The following is a 9,573-nucleotide window of genomic DNA, read 5'->3' as shown; positions in this document are numbered from 1 at the left end:
GAAAGGTTTGAGTCTGGATCACAAAGAACCCATATCGTGGCTCACAACTGTCTATTAGCTCTAGATCCAGGGGAGCCAATGTTCCCTTTTGTCCTTTGTGGGCACTAGACATATGTCCAATGCAGGTAAAATGTACATGCAGCCAAAATACTTACACGAAAAACAAATAAATCTTTTTGAAATGTGACTCGTGTCAGATTAAAGAGTTATATTGTTTTAAAGCGTGGGGGGCTGTGCATGTCATTACAAATGTCTAAGTGGGGCAGGGATTGGATTCTCTGAAGTGGGAGTTAGGCAGCTTTGAGCCACTGCCCTACATGGGTGCTGGGAACCAAACCTGGGTCCTCTGTAAGGGCTCTGCATGCTCTTATCCACTGAATAAACTTCCTGGCCCAGTAGGTGTCATTTTCAAAAATGATAAAGCTGATGCTCGAAAATCAAGCCAAGCTTTCGGCAGATGCCTGCTCTTCTCACACCTAGACACAACTGTGGGCTTAGGGGCCACGCAATCAGTATGGTAGTAGAGATATTTTTCATATTTTTATTGGTTATTTCATGTATTTACATTTCAAATGACAGTAGAGGTCTTAATCTTAATTAACAATCTGGGAACCGACTTGTTTTGCTTTCAGTGTTTAAGTGATCCCTTCCTGCTTGACTCCACCATTCTGGAATCTCAGCAATTCTAGTTGACACTGCAGAGCTCTGTGTTAGGACGGGAGGTCACGCTGGTTTCAAGGAGCTGGCAGAACTCTGTCTGTCAGAGAACAGTGGTCATCAAGCTTTTCAAATAAATGCCACTGGTCCCTTAACAGTACATGCGTTACGGTCTTCATGAAGAGAGTATCTGGCCCTCTTGTGAACCAAGGTTATAAGTTCCTAGGCTTTGCATAATAAATTTATTCTAATATTTTCAATGCTGAGAACCAACTCAATATCGTGCCAAGGAAGTTATGGAAACTCCATTTTATGTGCTATTGGCTTTTATCATGTCAATGAGTCATCCAAGAGAACGCTCAGAACCAATGTCCTGGAGTTCCTGCCAGATACTAAGCGCTGAATCATGGAAAAGCAGTCACAGGGCAATGAATCCTCCAACCAATCGCACATTCTTTTACTGGAACGACACAAAGACTCACTCAAACGGAACACATTTTTCTGCCCTGCTCCTCTTGTATATATTAATAAGGTCTCTCTCACAATTCCTTCAGTGTCTAAGCTATTTTTTCCCCGTGATAAGTGCTTACATTTCATTTTAAAGACATATAGTTCATTTTAAAGAGCCTGGTTACAAGCCCAGAGGTAACGAAGTCTGAGAAGGCTGGTTGGTCCCAGAGGGAGCCAGCATCATCCTGGGAGAATGCTCTTTGTATCAGGTCACTGGGCTTTCTCCACACACGGAGGCTATCTTTCCAGAGAAAATGCAAGATTCAGGAAAGTCAATTAGGTCCTCAGTTTCATCCACCAATGAATTTCCATCCTGGATCTCAGGGCTCCTGTTTTCCTGAGAAGCTCTGACTGATGAGAGAGCTTTGTTGAAGCCAAAAACCCAGTCCTTCACACTCCTGCGCAGTCCTGCTACCCTCGTAATCAGGTGCGAGCCTCAGTGTGAGCAGTCTGCAGATGAAGCGGGAGCCCACTGGACAGGGTTTTCCAGGACGCTAGGAAGGCAGCACAGGACTGCAGAGTGGCCCTTACCACAGCAAGTGGGAAGCTGTTTGCTGTAAGGAGCCTGCTGCTGCAGACAGATCTCGGATGTGAACTCATTCTAGCCCTGCTCACCGGGACACACCCTCCCCGCATTGGGCTCAGGGACTTGTTTCAGAACCCTCCTGATGGGGCAGCTGGTAAGTGGAGACAACAAATGTTGCTTGCTTTGGAAGTTAATCATTTGGGAACCTCTGGTGGTTTTTCTCGGGGTTCAGAGATCTTCCTGTTCATCTACCATACCAGATGCCTATGTAATCGGTTCCCTTTCTTCCAAATCCTTGCTTCATTCTATTTTTGTTTTGCTTTGTTTTTTGGTTGGTTTTGTTGTTGTTGTTGTTGTTGTTGTTGTTGTTGGTGGTGGTGGTGGTGGTGGTGGTGGTGGTGGTGATTGTGAGAGAGTGTGTGTGTATGTGAGTGTGTGTGTGTGAGTGTGTGTGAGTGTATGTGTGTGAGCGTGTGTGTGTGTGTGAGCGTGTGTGTGTGTGTGTGTGTGAAGATGGGGTTTCACTATGTTGTCAAGGATAACCTTGGCCTTATCCTTCTGTTTCTAGCTCCTAAGTGCTGGGATTAAGGTACAGTAGCGGGACTTGAACACAAGGCCTAGTGCATGCTGGGAAGCGTCTACTAACTCAGCAACTCCCCAGCTCCCGGCTCTTCGCTTCTTAAGGGATCAAGCCCCAAACCACGCACCAGCTTAACCATGTTGCTTTCCTTGAAATACTCCTCATATTATTTGTCCACATCATTGTCTCATACAATCAAAGCATGGATGGGATATGGCCCAAGCGTTTCTGAAAAGGAAGTGGATAGGGAGAGAAGCAAGGGTGGTGGAATGGCATCTGGAGGAGGTGCTTCTGACACTTCTTCCTGTTTTCATCTTTCCTCCTTCTCAAGGATTGGTTTTCATACGGGCTGAGAAGTGCTCAACGGGAAACTCGCCAGTTTGTCCACAACGCTAAAGGTGTGCACCTTGCTCTCCAGTGATCTGACTTCAGTTTGCTTTCCTAAAGGAAACTATCGTCGCCATTTTACCTCTTCTCCCTTTCCCCACCACTTCTAGTTTCCTTGTTATTTTTCTTAGATGAACACTATCTAAAAGTTTATTTCTCTTTAGCAACACACACACACACACACACACACACACACACACACACACACACACACACACACACATCAACCAAACCTTGAGCTAAAACTGAAGGGGGACAAACCTTTCCACAGTGAATGTATCAGCACCAACTAACCAGATATGTTTGAACTGACAGGCAAACACATTGCTAAAGAATTGTGGGTCTGGACAGATGGCTCAAAGGTTAAGAGCATTTGCTGCTCTGGCAGAGGATCCAGGTTTGGTTCCCAGCATTCACTCACAGTGATCCATAACTGACCCCCTTTCTGTCTTCTGTAGAAATACACATGGTGCACACACATACATACAGGCAAAACACTCATATACATAAAATAAAAACAAATAAATGTTTAAGTGTTATAAAAATTATAAAATATTAAAGGGACTTGAGAGATGTCTCAGCAGCTAAGAACACTTTCTGCTGTTCCAGAGGACCCAAGTTCTGTTCCCAGCACACACAGCCTGCAGCTTACAATCACATAACTCCAGTTCCAGGGGATCTGTCACCCTGTCTGAGCTCTGTGGCCATCTGCATTCACCTGCACAAACCCATATGTGTGCATGCACACACAAAATACACATTCACACAACCCTTAACTTTAAAATAAAACCTTAAAGAAATAAAAATTAAAGAATACATTATAGGCTTTATAGGGCCAGTGTGATGGTTCAGTGGGTGAAACTGCTTGCTGCTATGTGCAGTCTGATGAGCTGAATTCAGGATCCACATGGTGGGAGGAGAGGACCAAATCCTTCAAGAGGAAAAACCGAAGTACTTCTTCACTAGGCTAGCTGTGCTTACTTTTTCTTTAAAGCTTGGGTTTTTGTTCTCTGTGTCATTCCCTGTGTGCGTGCATCTGTGTGTGCAAATGTGTGCATTCACAGAATCTCAAAGAGGACAATAGGTCACCTTTTCTACCACTCTTGGCCTATTCCTTTAAGGCAGGATCTCTCCCTGATGCTGTATTTCTTATTCTCTCAGCTGAGCTAGAAGTCCCAGTAATCCTCCTGTCTCTGCTCTCCTCAGAGCTGGGTGAAGCACACAAACATGCCTGGCCTGTTTTACAAGTGCTGGGGTCCTCGTGATTGTGCAGCAGATGTTCTTACCACTTAGCCATCTCTCCACCTCCAACCTGGTGTATACATACCATAATTTGAATATGAAAGAGAAAATGTTATGGAAGGAACAAGATACCCCTGTCAAAGGCCTGCCTCTGCAGCCTTCCTTCAGGAAGTCCCACCTTCAAATAGCTTTGAAGTCGTTAATGGAGCACCCTCCTGATCTGATTACCTCTCAGTGGAGTCACCAGTTAGGATCAAGCTCTTAACACATGGGCCTTTGGAGAGGAAACACCATATCCAAACCAGAATGGAGATATCTGGAGGGGAAAATTTAACAGTTTCATACCCCACCTCTTTTCTCTACAGTCAAGATTATTTCCAAATCTAAAAGCCCCACAACTCACGAGGTTACAGAAGTGAGCAATTCTCCACTCCTGCTCCCATTTATTTCTCCAATAAATCAAACTATTGACCCACTCTGACGCCTTCTTCTTAAAGATCTTCATTCATACTGATATGACTTCCTCAATGTCAGGAAGACACTGTCCCTTCACCACATAGCTAGGATCGTCTGCCTTTGTCTTGCAGAGGAGGCAGAATTCAAGAGCTGAGAAAGGCAGGGTCTACATGATGAGACTCTCCAAAAACAGATCTCATGGATACTGTAGCAGGAAGAAGTCATGTCATCCTTGTCAAAGTCCTCTGCCACTTCCTCCAATGTCCATAACTTAGGCTTGCTAATGACTTAGTTTTTAGTAGCTAAAGCGGGAGAGGCATATCTTAGGTTTCTATTGCTGTGATTAAATACCACAACCAAACAATTTGGGGAGGACAGGGATTATTTAGCTTACACTTCCGTATTAATAGTTCATCATCCTGTCCTGACTAGGACAGGAATTCAAACAGGGCAGAGTCTGCAGGCAGGAGCTGGAGCAGAGGCCATGGAGGGATGCTGCTTATTGGCTTGCTCCCCATAGCTTGCCCAGCCTGCTTTCTTATAGAACCCAGGACATCAGCCCAGAGATGGCACCACCAGAGGGCTGGGAACTCCCCAATCCCTAAGTAAGAAAATGCCTTACAGGTTTCCTGCAACCCAATTTTATAGAGGTATTTTCTTAATTAAGGTTCCCCCTGACAACTTCAGTGTCTTAAATGAGTTAGAAAGTTGTAATTGGGTAGCATGATTGAATCTGCCTTGGTTACTCTGTTTGAAGGATGAGGAAGAGCATCACCAGCTCACCATTTCTGACTGAACAGAAGGTTTAAGTGTCACCAGATCACTCCCCATCTTGGGCAATTAGCCTAATGTACGTGAAGAAAGAAAGGTGTAAAATTTGCTTAACATTGCCTCATATTAATAATAAAAGTTAAGAAACAGCAACAGGGGCCAGTGAGGTGATGGCTCAGTGAGCTTAAGACAATTCTGCCTCCTGGGCTTTCATCCTTGAAACCCACATAAAATTAGAAGGAGAAAACTGACTCCCACAAGTTCTCCTCTGATCCCTACATGTATGCTGTCAAACACACACACACACACACACACACACACACACACACACACACACACACACACACACTCACACATATGAAAAATAAATATAATAATAATTCATTTATTAATAACTATACTATGTCACAAAACCTTCTGAACAGCCTGGGTTCTCAGTGTTTCCTTAATGGGTTCCTATAGATGCCAACTCAAAGTAAAGAAGTATAAAATTTTATTACATCCAGTCTGTTGAGAGAAATGAACAATTGAGTAGCAATTTCCTCTGAGGTAAGACATCCCACCTTGAAAGAAAGTGTCTTAAGACAGAGAGTGTTCTAAAGGAAAGTGAAGATTTCCATCCTTAAGGGAAAATCCTTAAACTCATGTAGTATACAATTCAAATGTTTCAGGAAGTCACTGAAACTGACTAGACTCACTAGACCACTCCATCCCCAAGCCTAGATGAACTGCAAGGACTGCTGAGACATAATCTCAGACTTGCCAACCTTCCTGGAAGAGTCTGAGAACAACTGAGCTATCTGGAAAAGATGCTCTCTTGCCCACTAATCTGGCTGCAGGATGTGCAGTGGGCTCCAGGTTCCCAACTTTTCTGAGCCATCATCCATGCTGGCTTGTGTGACTTTGGTGCTGGACTGTGTGAGTTATTTCTGGTCCTGTAAGCAATTTCTCCTCATTCATACTCCTTTAAATTATCTGTAAAACTTAGTGGTTCACCAAGTTGGACTTTGGCCTTACTTGGGTCTGTTGTCAGTTCTTATCTGGTATGAGTAAACATGTATATACATCTCACCAGCAATAGTGTCATACAACAACTTCCTGCCTGACCTTGGACATACTAAACATAGGAGTTCCCTCTCTGTGTGTGCTTCAATCATGGTTGGTGTCCTATGAATCATTGCTAGAAAATGAAATGATGTATTTTAGCACCCAAGTGTTCATAACTGTAAGATCCACCAGAAGTTCCATTGTTCACAACTTCACCTCATAGTGATGGGTGCTGACTACCTCTAAGTATGTGAAGTTTTTTGTTTTTTATTTTTCCATTTTCATCTATTACTAGCCAATGTTGCACAATGAGTCCCATTCATAGCCAGGACAACACTGCCAAAACAGGACCACAACACTTGGTTTGTTAATAAAATTTCAGTTGGCTTCCCATGTGAAAGAAGACCTACATTCCTCCACTCTCTGGCCCTTGGTGATTTGGCTGTGTCCACACTGCCAGCCCAGCTCATTCATGTTTGTCCCCAGAGCACAGTCTGAATTTGCAGCTGTGGCTAAAGTGCCTGCATCTCCTTCCTCTGCCTTGTACTTCCTTCTCACTTTGGAAGGCTGACCCCAGATGTCACCTCTACCAACTCAGCTGGGAATCCTTCAGCTTTCAGAACAGAAGACCTACCTGTCCAGAGAGAGGACCTCCTGAATAAGTGACTTTTATGTTTCATTCTGAGAAATTCAGATCGAATTGACACCTTAAATCATATTAACCTAGTTATGATCCAAACAAATGAAAACAAAAGATTGCTGGCATCTTCAGGAGGCTCTCAACCAGGGTCCTTGGGAATCAAGTACTGAAGATATTTTCTATTCTTTAATCTACAATGCTTCTCACATGGAGTTCATTGGTAAGGTACTTGCCTCACGTATGCAAGGTCCTGTGTTCACTCTGTAGACTGTGGTGGGGCCAGTTTTCACACACACGCACTTGCACACACACACACACACACACGTGTGCATGTGCACATGCATACACATATGTCTATACAAGTCTATAAATTATATATATGTTAACGTATGTAGTCTATAAACTTATCCCACGAAGAACTTACTTAGATATGTTGTGACAATTGATCACTTAACCAAAGCCCCAAATAAGGTATGAATAACACACAGAACTCATTGACTATTCTGTCACAAGTAAAATACACTTGTGAGTAGCATGGATCAGGGATTTTTCTCCCTGAGTTCCTGTACTCTTACTTTAACTGGAGGTAAAGAGATGGATAATAAGTAAGTTTTGTATCTAAGCAATCATATCTAAGGAGAACTTTACAATTTATTTATTTATTTAAAAAAATTTTAATTATGTGTATGTGTATTATACACAGATACAAGTGTGGGTGTCTAAGGTGTCCAGAAGAGGGCGACAGATCCCCTGAGTTGGAGTTATAGGCAGTTTCAAGCTGCAGGTGAGGTAGCTGGGAACTAAACTCTGGTCCTCTGGAAGAACAGCAAGCTCTCTTGACTAATAAGCCTCCTCTTTAACCCAAAACTGCATTGTGCCTTGCTGGGTCAAGAAGGGCAACAAATGATTTTAACCCCAAAGATTATAACTCCTCCAAGAAGGACATTTCTAGTCAAATGGCATGTCAAGTGAAACAATGAATTGGTCATTTTATTGCAATGTACACAAAAACAGAATATGCAAATATAAGCAAAGGGTGTGTGTGTGTGAAAGTGTGTGTGAGTGTGTGACTGTGTGTGAGTGTGTGTGAGTGTGAGAGTGTGTGAGAGAGTGTGTGTGAGTGTGTGAGTGTGTGTGTGAGTGTATGTGAGTGTGTGAGTGAGAGTGTGTGTGAGTGTGTGAGTGTGTGTGAGTGTATGTGAGTGTGTATGTGTGTGTGAGTGTGTGTGAGTGTGTGTAGTGTGAGTGTGAGAGTGTGTGTGAGATTGTGTGTGAGTGTGTGAGTGTGTGTGTGAGTGTATGTGAGTGTGTGTGAGAGTGTGTGTGAGTGTGTGTGAGTGTGTGTGTGAGAGTGTGTGTGTGAGAGTGTGTGTGTGTGAGAGAGAGAGAGTGTGTGTGTGTGTGTGTGTGTGTGTACAAAATAAGTAAAAGAAAATCAGGAGTACTTAGGGTACTACTGAAGAAACTCTCATTGCCCAAATGCTGTGGGAGGGCAGTCCTTTCAAGGTTAACAAACACATTTAAAATGTCAGAAAGAAGCAAGGACTGTTCACTCCCGCAGAATGAACCTTGGTTCCTTGGTTTCACAGCTACTGTGTGAAAAGGGTGGATCCCAGTGAGATGTCTCAGATGGCAGTCAAAAGCATCAATTTTTAGAGTTCTAGAAGGTTTATTACCCTAGCTCCCCATGTCAGTTTTGCAAAGTCCTAGGTGGCGACTACCTACTAATGCACTGGCATAGAGTTGCCAAGGTGGTTATCAACCAACTACTGCATCTAATAACAGCTTTGGTTCTAGGAGGATATTCAGAAGGTAATGTTGTCCAGACATAGTCATATTGGTGATAATGAAAATAGCAGTTTGCCCACATACACAAGGCTCGTAAGCAAAACACATTGAGTGCCCAATAGAGAATGGAGAAGCTGGAGAAGTGGTAGTGTCTTCTAGTGACAGAGCACAGATAAATAAGCTGAACAGTGAAGAATTCGGGAGCACTCCTGGACGAAGCTCCTGAGCACTGTGGGGAAGGCAGAAAAAAGTGGGACTGTATGTGTAACAGACAGGCACAGATAGAGCACAATAAAGCAAGCGCACGGTGGATTCAAATCCCCAAGCAAGACCCTGGGAAATTTAAAGAACAAAATATAGTTTATTTGTTCTTTTCTTTATATATTATTGAATTTATGTGTGTGTGTGTCAGGGAGTGCAGCATGCTTGTGGAGGTCAAAGAACAATCCACTAACTCAAGTACATTTACCGGCAGAGCCATCTCGCCAGCGTATATATGCATATTTTAAGTATAAAGATTCTTCGAAATCGGACAGATCCCTTTACAAACGACGTAGGCTCTTACATGCGCTCACTTTATAGCTACATAAACTTGTAACGGTGCCTATTTCAAATAATCCGTGAGATGACACAGGCTGGAGAATGAATAGAAAGAGGTAAGGACAGCACAGGTATCCAGAAGTTGGGGAGAAGACCATGCCTTCCATCGCCCTGTGCACAGGAGCCGCACCTGCACGCAGCCTGAGCCAGGCCCACCGGGAGCTGCCAAAGACAGCAGTCGCTAGGCTGGTATCATTTGGGCACCGCGGACACCAAGTTCAAGGACTGTCTGGACCTCAGTGGAAGCAGCATCCGGGACCTTGGGGCAAGGAGATGGAAACGCCCTCAGGGTGACATCAGCACTTAGCGAAGGCCGAGTGGGCGTGACATCACTGTCCGCGGCTGTAGGCTGTAGGTGGATGTAGGGAC

Source organism: Rattus norvegicus, chromosome 2 (genome assembly GCF_036323735.1).
Source record: "Rattus norvegicus strain BN/NHsdMcwi chromosome 2, GRCr8, whole genome shotgun sequence".
NCBI lineage: Eukaryota > Metazoa > Chordata > Mammalia > Rodentia > Muridae > Rattus > Rattus norvegicus.
Note: the sequence above shows the minus strand (reverse complement) of the source record.